This window comes from Coturnix japonica, chromosome 24, assembly GCF_054131305.1.
Source record: "Coturnix japonica strain WE chromosome 24, WE-NBRP24, whole genome shotgun sequence".
In the NCBI taxonomy this organism is placed as follows: Eukaryota; Metazoa; Chordata; class Aves; order Galliformes; family Phasianidae; genus Coturnix; species Coturnix japonica.
Window position 1 is genome coordinate 2399257 of NC_140686.1, and position 16854 is coordinate 2416110.

The 16854-nt window shown below is 49.1% G+C and overlaps 1 pseudogene; it reads left to right on the forward strand.

The window, feature by feature from the left end:
- Positions 1–10031: 10031 nt before the first annotated feature.
- LOC107321563 (class I histocompatibility antigen, F10 alpha chain-like) lies at positions 10032–16221 on the forward strand (annotated as a pseudogene).
- Positions 16222–16854: the final 633 nt, after the last annotated feature.

Consider the following 16854-nt stretch of genomic DNA (forward strand, 5'->3'; position numbering starts at 1 on the left):
AGATGGGAACAAAGGAATTTCTGCTAAGATCCCAGAGCCAGAAGCTTCCATTCCAAGGAGTGCTGACTCAACTACTTTGGATTCGAGCTGTCACTCCAAAGAGAGCTGACTTGACCACTTTGGACATATAAATAAGTTGGTGCTACCATTGGAAATTGTCATCGTGGTCACCATTAACAGAACAACGCCTGACGACCCACCACGACTGAAGACCAATGACTGAACTACAAACCTCGATGGATCCATGGTGGTGAATATCTCCCTCTTGCTTCCTACAGAGACTCCTTGCTTCTATTTCATATTTTTACTGCATTCCCTTCCCCATCACCCTACACCATAATAGCGTCCATCCTCCCCTTCCCCATCTCCCTGATAAAGTCTTGTAATAAACTGGTCGGACCAATGTTTGAACCGTTGTTTCTTACTCCCGCACCAGGTATACGTATATCAAAGAACCTTGCCTCCCTCCTACAAACTGGGCTGAGACAATGGCTCTTCTTACCTTACAGGCCAGGAAGGTGGAACCAGCAACTCGAGCACAGCTGCGGTGTGGAGCTGGGGGTTGGAAGGGGTCCCTGTGCTCCTTGTGCTCCTTGTGGTGCTGCACCAGGGCTGGGCTGGGACTCTGCAGGGAGCTGAGGGTTGGGATGTGAACGTGGCCCTATGGGACACCATCTCTTCTTCTTCACACAGGAAGTAACCAAACCGTCTGAGTGCTGTGCTTCAGCCTGCAAGGGGCCAACTGGCCACACGAGCATTTGGGGTCGGTGATGAACACAGCCCCATCCCCTCTACCTCTCACATCTCCCTCTGCTTCCTATGCTGTTATGCTTTTCCTGTGCTGCTTCTTGTGAAATAAAGTGTTGGGCTGTTCTGTGCTCAGCCTGCCTGCATTCTGCTCTGTGCCGTGCTCAGGGTTGGGGTGGATGAGGGGACCTCTCCTCATCCCTCCTCCCCCCACCCCACACTCTTTGCCCATTGCTCCATTTCACACTGCTGCTCTCCTCCTCCCCTTTGCACTCCCTGTGCTATCTGCAACGCTTTGGCATGAAGACGTGACTGGAAAGTTCATCCAGTATTGGGCTGAGCTGTGCTTCCCCCCCATAACCCACAGTGCTGCCACAGCCACATTCTGAGGGCAGACACCCAGCTTCCATAACCAACCATGCACTGAGGCTGAGCTGCCCACACCCCACGTCCCAACCTGCTCCTCTACAAAACATCTCCGCTTTATTCCATACAAATCCCAGAGCATCCCACTCTTCCCATCCTGCAGCGGGGAGCGGAGACAGCCACAGCTCCCCATGTCCCATCGCATCCCACTCCAGCTGCACTGTGGTCCTCAGTGCTGCAGCAGCCGGCTGTAGGATCCACAGCGGGTCCTCAGTTCGGTGGGTGTCCCCATCTCAGCCATTGTGTAATGCTCTGGCACCACAACATGGTCTGCCTTCTCCAGCATCCGGGATTGATGGCTGATGAGCAGCATTGACTGGTCCCCCCTGTTGGGCATTGGGTAGGTTTGTGGCGTGGCATTAAGCTGGTACATTCGGTGTTACACACTGTGTGTGAGTCCCGTCTGTTCCCATGTGCGGAGGCACGGTACTTTCACACAGCAGCCTTGATTTGTCGCCGGATCGGGAGGCGACAGCCTTCATGTCAGAAATGTGGACAAATGCTTCTGTTGTCTGAACTGTCTCTTGGCCCTCAGCACAATGATGCGCTGCCTTTCCAACCCTTCACAGCACTGCTAGGTGCCAAGTGCTGTGCTTTAAGTCTGTTGTACGATGAGTGGCAGCAGAGACTTTCCAAGTGAAATGCTTCATGCTGTAGATAAACAACAACAACAAATACAGCTGGGTTAATGTGGTCGTCTTCCTCTGGCATATTAGTTGAAGCAAAAAAGAAAATCCCCATCCCTTCTTGCTGGTGCTCTTGGCCACCCCCAGGAAAGGCTGAGAACCACTTCCAGGTCCTTTCCTTAGAGCCTTTGATGCAGAGGGTCCCCACAGATTCCATTCCAAGATCTCCCTAAGCCTCCCTGTTTCCTACAGCTGTAGGCACTGATCCTAAAACAGCTGGGCTCTGTTTCCAGCCTGTGGGACCCCAGGAGTTCCTCACACCATCTTCTGCAAAGCCAGAGCTGCCCACATTCCCCCACAGCCACTCTTCCCACTACATACGTCAGGGTGCGGATGCAGTGCGCTGAGTCCCGGATGTCCCACACTTTGATGTACAACGTGGACACGGTGAACACCAACCCCGTGTGGCTGCAGTACTTGATGGAAACAACATTATTTGGGTGACCCTTGAGGGAAGCAATTTCCTGACCCGTCACCAAGTTCCACATTTTACAGCTCCGGTCTGTAGGAAGAAGAACGTGCCTGAGAGAGTTGGGCTGGGGAGTTCATCCGTGGCGTGGAGGCACCGACTCCTTCCCAAGTGCTGCCTCCCACCACCCACAGCTCCACTCCAGGGCAATGGAGCCAGCCTGCTCCAGCACCTGGACATCAAAACGCAGGGACAGGGGAGCAGCCCAGAAGGAGCCATCCCTGCCATGCACCCCAATTCCCCACGCCAGCCTGGGGAGATCTATGAGAATAGCACATAAAAAGCCAGCAGCCCCCACACCTGTTCTGTCCAACATATGCCTTTTTAGGCAGTGAAAAGCAGTTCATCAGTGGCATCCAGGCAGAGCACAGGCTTGGTGTGTCCTTCTGCCACAGAGACGCACTGCAGTGGGGCTGTCCTGGAATTCTGCTGCCACCCACTGGATTAATGATGCCCCCTGCATGGGAAAGAAAGAAGGTGGGGTAGGTATGTGGAAAGGCACAGCACTGTAAGGTCCTACAGGCATGGGAAAGCACGAGCTGCCTCACCCCCAAGCATCTTCCACTTCCTGGTAGGGCAATGGGCCCCTCCATCTGAACTCAGGCATATCTGAGCAATCATCTTCATGGAAAACCTTGGCATCTCCCCACTAGCAGCCCCTGCCTAATGGCTCTGCCCAGGTGACACAGACTGTGAGACGTGATGCTCACGGCCTCTGCTCTGAGCCAGGAAACTCAGCTCATTGGACCTCAGCTCAGTTGAGGACAAACTGCACTTTCTCCATCCTGAAGCTCTGCCAGGAACGCTTCATTAGACCAATTTCATGGCAGTTCCTTCAAGCTGCCAGCCAGCCCATGGTTGGCAAAGTTTGGAAACGGAGCTGTACTCCTTTTAAAACCAAAAGGATGACAGGGGGCAGCACTGGCATTTGCACCCAGCACCCTGTCCCTGATGCTGGCTCAGAGGATCCATCCTCACCAAACCTTCTTCCAAGGGACGCCCTGCAGGCACCTCATCCCTCCGGCCACAGCATCTGCCAATCACTTCCACATCAGAGTGTTCAGAACACTGAGGTCCAGCAGCCCCACTGCTGCAGTCCTGAGCTTTGTGGACACCAGCAGCTCTTTCCTGCTGGCATTCCAAGCGCCGCCTGGGGCTCTGAGCTATGCTAAATCTTTTCCTATGAGTAGGCAAAACAAGGCAGGAGGCTGGAGAAGGGCAGGCCCAGGGCTGCATGAGGTCTGCATTAGTCAGGAGGGTGAAGGTAAGCTCATTAATTCGGGTTTCGAAGTCACATGAGTGCGATCTCCTTCTCAATTAGCAGCTTTGCTCACACATTCAGCAGCCCTCCTCTGACCCCTAGTGTTGCTACTGGTCTCGAAGTGACACCGAGACCAAAGGGAAATCCCGGCTCCCCAGGGTGAGATGCGATCAGAACAAACAGCTCAAGGCGACAAAGCACACACGCGCCTGGAGCCGTGTATCCAGTGGTTGTTGAGAGCAGAGAACCCATCAGCACCAGAGGTGCTCCTAAAGGGCAATGAGAAGGTTGTCCTTGCACTGGGACAAACTCAGGAGCACATTCAGCCCGAGGCTGAGCTCTGCACAGCAGTGACTTGGCTTCTGGGGCAGAGAGCTCTGCTCACACAGGACCCAGCACTGCAGAGATACAGCCAAGAGTGGGGAACGCCTGCACGTGTTTCCCTGGAAGATGCTTGCAAGAAAAACACACTGACAGTGCACAGTGTTGCTCACCCCAGCATTACTGTCCTGCTGAAGAGCCAGGGATGGGACAGGACATGCTGACAAGAAATGACACAGAGTGTGTGATGAGGACCTCAATCTGCTTATTATGTGGATAATGCGGAGAGGTCTGGCTGACGGAGCTTCTCACTGTGTGAGTCGGTCAGCATTAGAGAAAGCCAGCATGGAGTTCTGTGAGCTTTTGCAGGGGACGAAGAGGCGCAGAAGCTGCTACCCACCTTTGCTGCTCTTAGAAAGTTAACTGAGAGAATTGGAAGGGAGACCATCAGCTGACCAAATGGACACCAATAGGTCAGGTCCTGATCAGACCCGACGGAGGGCCATGGCTCCCAGACCCTATGCCACTCCTTGTCAAGGGCAGGAAACACGTCTGTGTCGGGACCCCAAGTGGGCCCTGCTGGCTGCCGGCACGTTGGGTTAAGCCGGCACCAAATGACGAGCCATCCTGTGCACCGTGAGGATCCGAACATCTCAGCACCAGTTTTGGTCAACAACTCCTTGGTTAATGTCTCCAGTGCAGCCAGTGATTTGACGTCAGCACTGGGCAGCGGCTGCTGGTAACGGCACATGAGACAGCGTTGCTCCCAATGTGCCTGAAGGTCCGAACTGGGAATCCAGCCTTCATGCCGGACTGATAGTTCATGAGAGGGGGAGACCTTGTTCCTGGATAGTCCCCCAGTGGTGGACATTCAGAACGATTCTGCACAGCCAATATGTTTTTGTCTTCTTATTTGGTTATGGAGTGTGACATTATAATGCACACTGGACAGAACTGGATTGCCACGAAGATTCTGTACAATAGTGTTACATTGAACTTGGAGAAGTTGTAACTCCATTGTGTACTGTGCTGTTATCTTGAACTTGAATGCACCGTTCTCTACAAGTTGACTAAGTGTTGCCATACAGCATTTCACAATTTTTAGGCAGATTGCTGTTGTGTGCTTTCAGGTTTGTAGTCACTGCAGCTGCATCTCTTTGGTATGTTATTATGACAGTTTCATTGTTTTTCGCATATGTTTAATGATTGATTCATTTGCGGAATAGCCTTAAATGTGCAAATCACCTTTGGGGTAACAGGGAGTATGCAGGGGAACCTTTACAGGGGCTGCAGATAATAAAGAGGGGGGAGATGTTGGGTATTGGGCAGGTGGTGCCTGCATGCACCAGCAGTGGAGTCATGGAGGTCATGGGTATCTGATAGGGGTGGTCACCTGTACCACTATATAGGGTTTGTGGCGCGGCATTAAACTGGTACTTTCAGCGTTACACACTGTGTGTTCTGGTTAGCATTTGGGCTGCTGTGCTAACAGATGTGTCTGGGCTTATCTTGTTTTAAAATGGAAGGGCTCGTAAGGAGCAGAGGGATGTGAGGTATTTCTAGTCCGCTTCATGCTCCCGATTCCAGAACCCTTCCAATTGTGAGGAAACAGAAGTGCTGAGCTGTGTGCGTGTTCCAGGGTGCGGAGTCCAGTGACAGTTGGTGCCTGGCGTCTGTGCGGGGCAGCACCGAGGTTGTTAGAAGCATAGGAATCTGCCAGAGAGGAATCTGATGTGAAGGTACTAAAGGTAAAAGGCAGCATTTCTATCAGTATTGGAGGAGGGAAGGGAACTTTGTCCTTAAGTGCTGTTTTTGTTCCCTTTGTCATGCAGTCAATCCAGCAACTAACTTGAGAACCCGACTTCTCCTCTCTTTAGTTTAGATTTGGGGAAATTCCCTGGGAAAAAAAGAAAAAAAAAAAAAAAAAAATTCCTCGAAAATTCACTAGTGTCTGTGTGAGTAAAAGGTTCCAACTTTTATTGACTATCGGAAATTCTTAGCTCAGAAATGTGCAGCACATTAATGAAAGAGTTCTGAATCACTTGAATTTGATCTTCTGTCTGGCCTGGTTGCAGGTTTTACTGCATTTGGTACCTTAAAAAATACAACAACAAAACAAATCTAAAATATCAAAATATTTGATTTTTACATCAGAAGAGAAAAAAAAAAATGAACCAACCCAAACCCTTGTTGTGGCTGAGCAGATCGTGCTGCAGCTCCATGCAGTGCTGAGTTACAGTATACAGGCACATGTGTGTGGATTTGTGTATTGATACGCACTGGCATGCTTTTGCTGTACAGGTAATAAAGACGGAGGATGGTTTTTGTGGATTCTTCAAAGGTGAAGAATCCTTGAAGACCAGAAATTCCAACTTACAGAATTTGACATAGGCAAAGTGAGGAGGAAAATTCTTCCTAACCTGTTATAATTAATTAATTCACGGATTCAGTGTTGGTTCGGCCTACAGGAGAAGTGAACTGCAAAGCTTTGAAGATCACTGTATTTGCTGAGGTTGTCCAGGTGGTTGAGCTTGAAGACCTGCAGCGGTCAGACAAATGTGTTGGGGTTACTCACTGCTGTCACTCGTGGTGTTGAAGGAGGGGCTCCATTGGAGGGCTTGCAGCCGTGCAGCCCAGGGACTCCGTGCTGAGTCAGGGTGATGTTACTAGAGTTTGACCAGTGTTGAGGAGGGCAATGTTTTGAAACAACTGCTCCTGAGAGACTGATTGAATGAAGAGAACAAAGCTGGGAAGACGGGTGGGCATTCCTCATTCTTTTCTGCTTGTTGGTGTTTTGCTTAGGGTTCCTTTTCAAAAGAAGATTTCACTGATCAAGACTGTAGAAGACTTTCAGTCCAAGGAAGCACGAGCCAGCTCTTTGAGAAGCACAGGAAGAGCTGCACAGAGATCCCCGAGACCAGAACTGCTTCTGTGCACTCGTCGAGCATGTCGATTAAAGGAAATGATTGCTATTTCTACTTCTATTCCACTTGTAAAAAGGTCTGCTTGGGTTTTTTCCTTCATTTTTTCTTTCTTCCAGTTCTGAAGTTAAGAGGAATGGGTAGAATAAGTAGAAGTATTACTGGTCTTCAGCAAACTTCATAACTAATTGCATTGTACAATAGAGCAACTCGCTAAAAATGAGCTCAAAGCATGGCCAGTTCTCAGGCTGTACTATTTCATTTTCCTCTCTTGGTTTCCATTGGGTTACAGGGAGACAACTGTCCCTTCAGGCACTGTGAAGCCGCTTTGGGCAATGAAACCATCTGCACGCTGTGGAAGGAGGGCCGCTGCTTCAGGAATGTCTGCAGGTTCAGGCACATGGAGATCACTGTGAGTGTTGGCTCCTCAGAGTTTATCACCAAACCCACTTCTCATTTCTTTAGGTGGGCTGAATGTGCTTTTGCAGATTAGGTTCATTTGCTTTGAAATGATGATGGTTCCTACGGTTAAGAATAGGGGAGGAAGCAGAGGGAAGAGAGCTCAATGGCATTGGTATATCATAGCAGAATATTCTTGTAGTTGATACCAACAGTGTTCTATCAACAGATACTAAAGAACCACATCAATCAGACAAGCATTCTGCAAGGTGTGTTAGTTTAACCCCTTCTAAACTGGTGTCCTCACCCACAGAATGCTAGGAAAGCTCAGTGAGCCTGGTGCTCCCAGCCTGCGCACGCTTCAGAGTGGTGTTTGAGTGCTGCTTTGTGGCAGTCTGCTCACTGGCACCATCTGGAGCTCAGTCTCCCTTTGCAGATCTTAGGTCCACGTTACCATCAGCTCTTCTTCCTTTCTGTCTTCAGAAAAAACGCAGCATGATTTCCTGCTACTGGGAGAACCAGCCAGGAGGCTGCCAGAAATCCAACTGTGCCTTCCATCACACCAAGGGACGTTACCTCAATGGGGTTTTCTTTCCACCAAGCCAAAGTGAGTTTGTCTTTTTTAGGGACGAAAGATTAACTCTATTACTCACAGGTGGGTATAGTGTCATAAAGAACGCCAGGTAACGTTCACTTGTGAGCTGATAGATAGGTTCAGAGCTGAACTTTGTGTGCTTCTGATACCTCAGTTTTATCTTGCATGCTCAGCTTCTCTCTGCTCCTGTGGCCTTTGCCTTGCAGGTTGTTCTCCTGCATTTAAGCTTTTACTGGGTGTCAGGGAGATGAATGTTGTGTAGGGGGGGATTTCCTTGTTCACAGAGAAGCCATTTGGATGGGCAAGTGGAGACTCAGCATTTATCTGTGTGGGTTTTCAGCCTTGCCTGCCATCTTTGTGCAGTGGATAATCTGATTGAATTCCTACCGCATAACTGAAGAGACTGATTTTCTCTTTGCTTGTACAGACCAGCTTTCTAAGGAGGGAGAAGAAACAAAAACACCTGTCCAGCAACCAGCTGAAGAAAACCATCTTGGATTGCAGATAATTTCCACTACAAAATCTGATGCTGATAGAAAACAAGGTATTCCAGGATTAATCAGAAGCACTTGCCAATTAACTCCAAAGCAATTCATTGTACAAACACAACAGAACATAGGGTTGCTGAATGGAATCAGCTATTTCCATGATCTTGTTCCTACCTTGTAACTTCATGTGCCTTTCAGATTAGGAAGGTAAACTCCTTTGTTTACATCATTAGAGCAAGACGAGGCCACAGCATGGAGTTTAAGTGCCTGTATGTGCATCTTTTCAACCAGTGGTGAAAGCCACATTTGCTGATAGAGGAATCTAATGTCATATGGATGGGATAAAGTAAGGGATAAAGCCTACTTTTAATATCCAGAAGGATGAAAGGAGGGCAGCAGACAGACATCAGGTCCATGGTGCTCTTAGCTGTGGGGAGAGCTGACAGGGTTTGTTCTGCATGCTTCTGAGCAGGAGGCAGTTTGCAGAGCTGTGGTCCTCAGCGTGTGCCTCTGTCCCTCGGTCTCATTTACTGCTCTGTGTTCCCAGATGACAGTTTGAATGCTGGAATAAAAACACTTGGATCAGAAGGACCTTCAGGAGCTCCTGCTCATCGGCTCAAATCTCAGATTGTTCGTGTGCCTAAGAAGGAGAATGTGCGGACACTGGTCAGCACTGTGATGCTGCCTGCAAAGCAGGGTAATGATGAGTACCTTTGCTTCCATTTGGTGGCTCCTAAGTGGAATGGAGAAATTACAATTGGGACTTACCCTGAGTGCATTACAGTTGCAATATTATTTTGTGTCAGGGCTGTCAAAGTGGTGTCTTTTGGTTGTATTTGTTTTGGGTGGGAAATGGGCTCACAAGACAGTAATTCTGTTGGTTTCTGTCAAATAAGCACTTTGTTTTTCTTTGTTTTAGGGGAGGTGCCTGTGAGTCAACCGAATACTGCTGATAAACCTGGAAAACGGAAATCCTCTGTAGGTAAGGGCTGCTTGTGAGCTGCTGTTTGGCTGCCTCCACGTAAATGGGAGGGCACTGCTGAAGCAGGAGGGAGGAAAGTGTGTCGTGGGTCTGTGATGACTCCAAGTGGCACACAAGTGTAGCAGCTGAAAGGTGAATTTGAGAACATACACTTGGAGAAACCAAAGTTTGTGGTTGACTTGTAAAAATCTTTCTCCAAAGGAATTATCTTAGGAATGTTGTTGTTTTCTCTCTGTAGCTGATGTCAGTGGACTTCCATTGAAGCGCAGCCTCATAGAAAGGCTGGGGAAGAAGATCGAGGTTGACAGAGCACCAAGGAGAGGTAAATGGTCATCGGTGTTTGCTGCACAGATTCTCTAGGCTTTCTGCTTATTCTTTCTCAGGAGCGTTGTTGTTGGGAACACGTATATTCTGTAATATTATGACAAATCTGGAAACTTGAGCTCTCGTTGTAATTTCTTGTAATCCTTATGCTTCTCCTTTCTTGATGATGACAGAGAAGGGTGCCAAGCCAGCAAGGGAGATCTGGAAGAAGAGACGACTGGAAGAAGAAAAGCAAAAAGGAGAAGAGGTTCTTACTGAGAAGAGATCTAAGGATAAGCGCAAGAAGAAGAGAATTTTCCCTCCACCTGAGCCTGGTAACGTGAAACTGGAAGAGCCACCGCGTAAAATCAAGCGATTGGAAGAAATGCATATTAAAAGCTTGGAAGAAATCAAGCAGGAGAAAGCCCTGCGGATGCAGCAGATCGCAAAGCCAGAAGGTAATGAGGTGTTTCACTGTCTGCTCTGCTGAAGTGCTTCCCCTGTCAAGCAAATGGAGTTTGCTTAGAATTGCCTGGGCTGTTTCTTACCAAATGCAAAGGCAGGAAGTGCAGGGATGTCCATCCATGTGTTTTTCCATTGAATCCGTGGTGTCTGCCTGCTTCATTCTGGAGAATTCATTCGCTGTGAGGTTTTGTAATTCAGTTTCTCCTGTACTTTCTTTCTGCCATGTTTTTGGTGTGGCATGTTCTGTGTGTTGACACCAAGGTTATCTTCATCTTTGGCGTGTTGCTTGTTTTAATATGTAAATGTGTTTGTAAAGCATGGATTGAGTTTTTAACATGGGGGCCAACCTCTGTCAGAAAGGTCAGGGGGGTGAGTTATTCATTGGGCAGGTGAGAGAGGCTTTGTGAAGAGACAGCATGTGAAGGAGGGAAGAGCTTGGATACTGTATGGACTGCGACATGTCGCCTCTCTCGTGTTCTTTGTTATTGAATGTGAGGAAATAAGCACATGGAGGAAACGCTGGCACTCAGGTTTCTTTCTATGCTTGCTGTTGACCAAGTGATTTTCTTTTTCCTTGTTTTAAAGCACCTAGAAGAGAAGAGGAAAAGACTGTGGAATGGAGCAGGGCTGCTCCCAAAGCTGTCTCTGCACCCGCAGAGGTGAGTCCCTTCTGAAGATGGACACAGTGACACAATTTCTTCACATGTTCTCATGTCTCACTGCTCACCATGTGCCACCATCATGAGTGCATTCCTACCTTCCTGCCTTTGGTGAAGAGCTGCAGCCATGTTTCACAATCCTGATACTTTCAATGGCTTTCCCAGACAGCTTTGCACTCCTCAAACTCAGAATTGATCTGATTGTATCTGGCAGTGAGGCAGTAACCCTGCTGGCACCAGGTACAACTTGTGAGGTTAACGTGGGAGCACTGGATACAAAAAGGTCACGATGGCTTCGTGTTCAATGAAATCAGACTGTGGGTGGATGTTGTGTAGGGGAACAGGAATGACTTTCTGTTGCTCAAATAGAATGTGGTATGTAACATCTCTAGCACTGTGCTGATTTAAACGAGCACTGAAGAAGAGGAGCCTCCAGCCAAAAAAGCAGCTTTGGTAAGGAGGGGAAGAAGTGTCAGTGCTGTCCTCGTCAGGCTGATACTGAGATACAACTGCTGCAGAAAGTGTGGAGAACTGAAATGTTCTGCAGGTTTCCTTTCAAAGCAGTCGCTTTGTGCAGGATGCTGGATGAATGGCAGTGTGCGCACAATGCTCTGCAGCCCTGTGATTCCTTTGTGGTGTGAAGGAATTTGTCCATTAATGCTGCATTGTTAAAAAGACCTGAGGTGCTCTGCAGCCTTCACGTGGTTGTTAACATCCTTCAGGAGCCCCTTAGCCCCTGTGTTGGGTTCAGGATCAGCAGTGCTGAAGGAGAAGCACTGCAGAGGAAGGATCTCCTGAGCAATCTTTATCTTTCTTTGACTTTGTCTTCCTTTCTTTGACTTTGTCTTCCTTCTTCCCAGACTGCTGCTCCAGCCCTGCCGGAGGTCAGCCTGCTCACCAAGGCTGTAGAAGATGACACTGAAAAGTTCATCTCGGAAATCTCAGGAGGGGAAATGGAAGCAGAAATTGACTTGGACCTGGAGAAGGATGAGGATGATTTCCTTCGTGAACTTTCTGAGATGACTGACTGTTGAACTGCGTAGTAGTTATTATAGTATGTTAAAAAAAAAAAACAAAAAACACAAACAAACAAACAAAAACCCAAAAAAACAACAAAACAACAACAACAAAAAAAAAACCTTTAATTTAATAAAAACCTTTTCTTTTTGGTTGGATACCCCAGGGTGATACTTTACTAAAGGAGGCTTCACAATAATGAGTCTTAAAGCGCAGCTGAACTGGTATAAGATTGGCAGACTGCATTCCATTGTCCTGAGTTTTCCTGCTGGTCAGAGTTGAGGCCCTGTGCATCCATTCCCTGATCCTGGTTGGCTCCTTTCAGCAGCAAGAGGACAAAGCAGTTCTGTGACAGCCCAGAAGGACGTCCATCTGTGTGCTGCAGTGCCTGGCAATTGATCTCCTGATTCAGTGACGCTCTGAAGGCTTCAACCTCAAGCTCCTTCCTTCCTCCTCCCTTGGCCATGCTCAGCGTTGGGTGCAGCTGGAAGCTTCTTCGGTGCTCCCATTTCTCGGGCAGTCCCCATGTCTAGCCTGGAGTTCTGCCAGCTCTTGAGTATTTTTGGTGTATGCTTTTGTTTATGACTTGAATCCTTTAAGGCAACTTAATGACAATGTGGGGGTGGGAGGGAGCAGAATTATTCTTTTGTTTTGGACCAAATGTGCCACCAAGGCGGGGGGTGCTCCCTGCCTTCCAGTTATCAGCAGTGATGCAGCAGCAGTGTGAGAAGCGGGAGCTGGTAAAATGGGCTCATATGAATGGACACCTTCAGGAGGTGGCACTGATGTTCACTGTAGCCGAATGTCGAGAAATAGTCGACCATATGTAGGACTTTGTTATCTCCAAAAATAAGGAATACAAAATATATACACTGAAGAATATGCAAGCCGAGCGGCAGATTGCTGCTGCTGTGGTACAAGCTCTATCCGGACCTAGTGCTCAGTCAAGGTCAGAGCTTGACTCCCTGTTACCAGGAGGTTCGTACTCTGTTTGCTCATCAGCCTCACAAGTCAGGGCTGCCGCAGAAGCCCCGAATAATCCCCCGTCCTCGACCTCTTCAACGTCTCTGGCAGATCCGGTTTTGGCTGGTGAGGAAGGTGCGGTGGGGGGGGGCTGAGGGGTGTGCAGAGCAGCAAGAAGCTCCTGAGAGTGAAAGCGACTCGGATAATGGTGGGAATGAGAAAGCGTTGGAGGAACATAATAAAACATTAACTGAGGAGCTGCAGGACTTAGAACTGCGTACGAAGGAGGCATCAGTCTCTTCGAGCGTTTCACCGATGTCTTTACAGCCCCTGTCTATGCGATTCCCCCCCACACGTAGCGATCCTCCACCTTTGCGTTGGTCTGGAGTCATTAGAGACATGATATTGGAGGGACCGTGTCAAGCTGTGTTTCAGCTCGCTTGCCCGCTGATAGACGATCAGCAGGGAGCTGCTCGGTGGGAAGTGCATCATTGGAAATTGTTACAGCAGGCTGGTAAGACTGTGACTGACTATGGGATACGATCTGAAGCTTCTAAGCAAATCATTCAATGGATTTTCACTGAGGATACTCATATGACACTAGACACTTCTAATCTTGTGCGGTTGTTACTAACACCACCAGAATACGTTGTTGGTCTCATCTCAAGGCAGAAAATAGCATCCAGCCTTTATAGTAACTGTGTTGTGTGTTTCTTTCCTAGTGGAATTGCTTTGTAACTTGCGGTGTTATAAATAATATTAGTAATGGTTTGACATAGTGTGTGATTTTCAGTGTTACCAATGCAGTCTCAAGAATTAGAATTTTAGGCATTATCCATAGATCAAATGTGTGTTAAAGAAAGGATTTGATGTAATCAGTGCTGTAATCTATGGGAATAGCTCTTTTAGTATGTTAGTACTGCTCACTCATGATGTTATTAGCCTATTAATTAGCTTTTCTTAATTTGCAAAGACAAAACCTGGAAAGGAATCCCAGGCAAAGGGATGACCCTGTATCGTAGAATGGATACGTCTCTTACACCCAACTAATTGGGATTTTAAAAATATGACCATGCATCACTTGAGACAAAAGTGCATACTAATAGAACTAAATTTGATAGTTTATTCTGTTTTCCAGGCAGCTGTTCCACTTGGGCTCTGTATCACGCACTGGCCATGCGGATATGGTGTACAACTGGAAGAAATCCTTCAGACCCTGAATGCAGGAGAGAATCTGTGATGGGTGAGAGAGGAAAGGTGCACTTTGAAGCAGGGAAGGCCCTGCTGGCACCGCCTGTCGCAACCACCACCAACACGGTTTGCTGTTTCTCAAGGGTCAATAAGTAATAATGCCCCTAGTGATACTCCAGCACATTTGTCCTCTAAAACTGGTTCTATCTGACATGCAACTTCATAAAGTTCAATTATCAATTATTAGCTCAAAGGCATGGTTATGAGCATCCTAAAAGCATTTGTTGCACAATAGTTAGTGGCCATTAAAAATCAATATATCAGAGTATATGAAAGTTGAAGACTTTTCCTAACTAGTGACATGTGAACACAATGGGACCCTCATGGATTTATTTCCAGGTTGCAGAAACTTAGGTTGCAGAGCAAACGAGTTTGTTCTTTTTAGTAGGTTTAACAGTAATGTTGTTATGCTGTGTTTGACTTGTCTCTTTTTTCACTTCTAGAGGATTGTCAATCGAGGCCTTGATTGAGTTATAATGGTTATGTTATTAATATAAGTAGTGTTGTTATTCTATAGGCAGTAGCTTGCTAATTAATAAAAAAGGGGGGGTCGCCGCGCTCTGACCCCGCAGAGCTCCACTCCATGCGGTACTTGGAAATAGGGATGACGGATTCCGGCCCCGAGCAGCCCTGGTTCTTTGAAGTGGGGTACGTGGATGGCGAAATCTTCGTGCACTACAACAGCTCTGGTCGGAGCTACGTGCCCTGCACCGAGTGGATGAAGGCACCTGGAGCTGTGGATCCCGAGTACTGGGACAGGAACACCCAGAGAGCACTGAGCAATGAGCAGAATAGCCGCGTGAGCCTGGTCAATGCGGCACGGCGCCACAAGCAGAGCGGCGGTGAGCACAGCTGGCACCGCGGCTCCATGCTGTGGGATGGGGCTCCATGGTGCATTGCCGCCCGCACCCCCCAGGGCTGGTCCTGCCCGGCGGCACCGTCCCGGGGCTGCCTGTCACAGCCCCACCGAGCTCGACCCTGGGGGACCCCAACCCCATCCCCAGTACAGTGGGTCCCCTGGAGCTGGAGGGGCCCATCAACCCCTGCCTGGCTGTGTTTCAGGGTCTCACACATGGCAGCGGATGTTGGGCTGTGACATCCTCGAGGACGGCACCACCCGGGGCTATCATCAGTATGGCTATGATGGGAGAGACTTCATTGCCTTCGACAAAGACACGATGATGTTTACTGCAGCGGTTCCAGAGGCAGTTCCTACCAAGAGAGCGTGGGAGGAACCTGGTTATGCTGAGAGACGGAAACATTACCTGGAGCAAACCTGTGTGCAGTGGCTGCAGAGACATGTAGAGAACGGGAAGGCAGAGCTGGGGAGGACAGGTGAGGGGGGGCCTGCGGTGTGAGACTGCAGGTGGGGCGGGGGCTCAGCGTGGGGAGCTCAGCCCGGCCCTCACTGCCGCCCACCTTCAGAGCAACCCGAAGTGTGAGTGTGGGGGAAGAAGGCCGACGGGATCCTGACCTTGTCCTGCCACGCTCACGGCTTCTACCCACAGCCTATCGCCGTCAGTTGGATGAAGGACAGCATGGTGCTGGGCCAGGACACCCACTCGGGGGGCATCGTGCCCAACAGCTACAGCACCTACCACACCTTGGTCACCATCGACACGGTGCCTGGGGACGGGGACAAGTACCAGTGCTGCGTGGAGCACGCCAGCCTGCCCCAACCCAGCCTCTACTCATAGGGTGAGTGAGGGGATGTGGGGCTGGGGGGCTCTGGGCTGCCCCTTCCCCTGCTGACAGCTCTGCCTTCCCCCAGAGCGGTCACAGTCCAGCCTGGTGCCCAACGTGGTGGGGGTGGTTGTCGCCGTTGTGGCCATTGCCATCATGGCTGGCGTTGGATTCATCATCTACAGACGCCATGCAGGTAAAAGTGGAGGGGTAGGAGGACAGTGGGGGCTGTGGGGGGATTTGAGGCTCCCTCAGGAGCCCTCAGCCTGGCTGTGATGTGAACCTGTGCTGATGCATCTCTCTGTCTGCAGGGAAGAAGGAGAAAGGCTACAACACGGCGCCCAGTGAGTGATGAGGGCAGCGCTGTCCCCCACCTCTGCCCAGTGCCAGGGCAGCATTGAGGTCCCCGATTTCTCCCAGGGTTCCCCTTCCTGGTGCTCAAAGCTGCTCCATGCCCCACAGCATGAACAGGGCTGGGGCTCATGGCTGTGAGAGTCCTTCCTTGTTTTCTGGCTCCAAGCTTGCTTCCTGAGGTGTTTCTTGTGAGAAGACTCTCAATGATTTATTGAAGTGGCAAGTAATGGGTGCTACCGTGTGACAATCAATATCACTTTTTGGGTATTTGAATATTTGAAAGCACCTTCCTTCAGAGCTGTTTGCCTCCAGAAGAGTGCTCAGGACTGTTTATGAGTGGAAGATCTGGCCCGGGACTAAATAGCTCCAGCTTGGTGTGGGAAAACTGGGTAATGAAGCCATTGTGCCCTGTGAAAAACAGGATGCGGATGGGTATCCCTGCTCCCTCTTATCTGCTGGCAAGGCTCAGAAGATGGGAACAAAGGAATTTCTGCTAAGATCCCAGAGCCAGAAGCTTCCATTCCAAGGAGTGCTGACTCAACTACTTTGGATTCGAGCTGTCACTCCAAAGAGAGCTGACTTGCCCACTTTGGACATATAAATAAGTTGGTGCTACCATTGGAAATTGTCATCGTGGTCACCATTAACAGAACAACGCCTGACGACCCACCACGACTGAAGACCAATGACTGAACTACAAACCTCGATGGATCCATGGTGGTGAATATCTCCCTCTTGCTTCCTACAGAGACTCCTTGCTTCTATTTCATATTTTTACTGCATTCCCTTCCCCATCACCCTACACCATAATAGCGTCCGTCCTCCCCTTCCCCATCTCCCTGATAAAGTCTTGTAATAAACTGG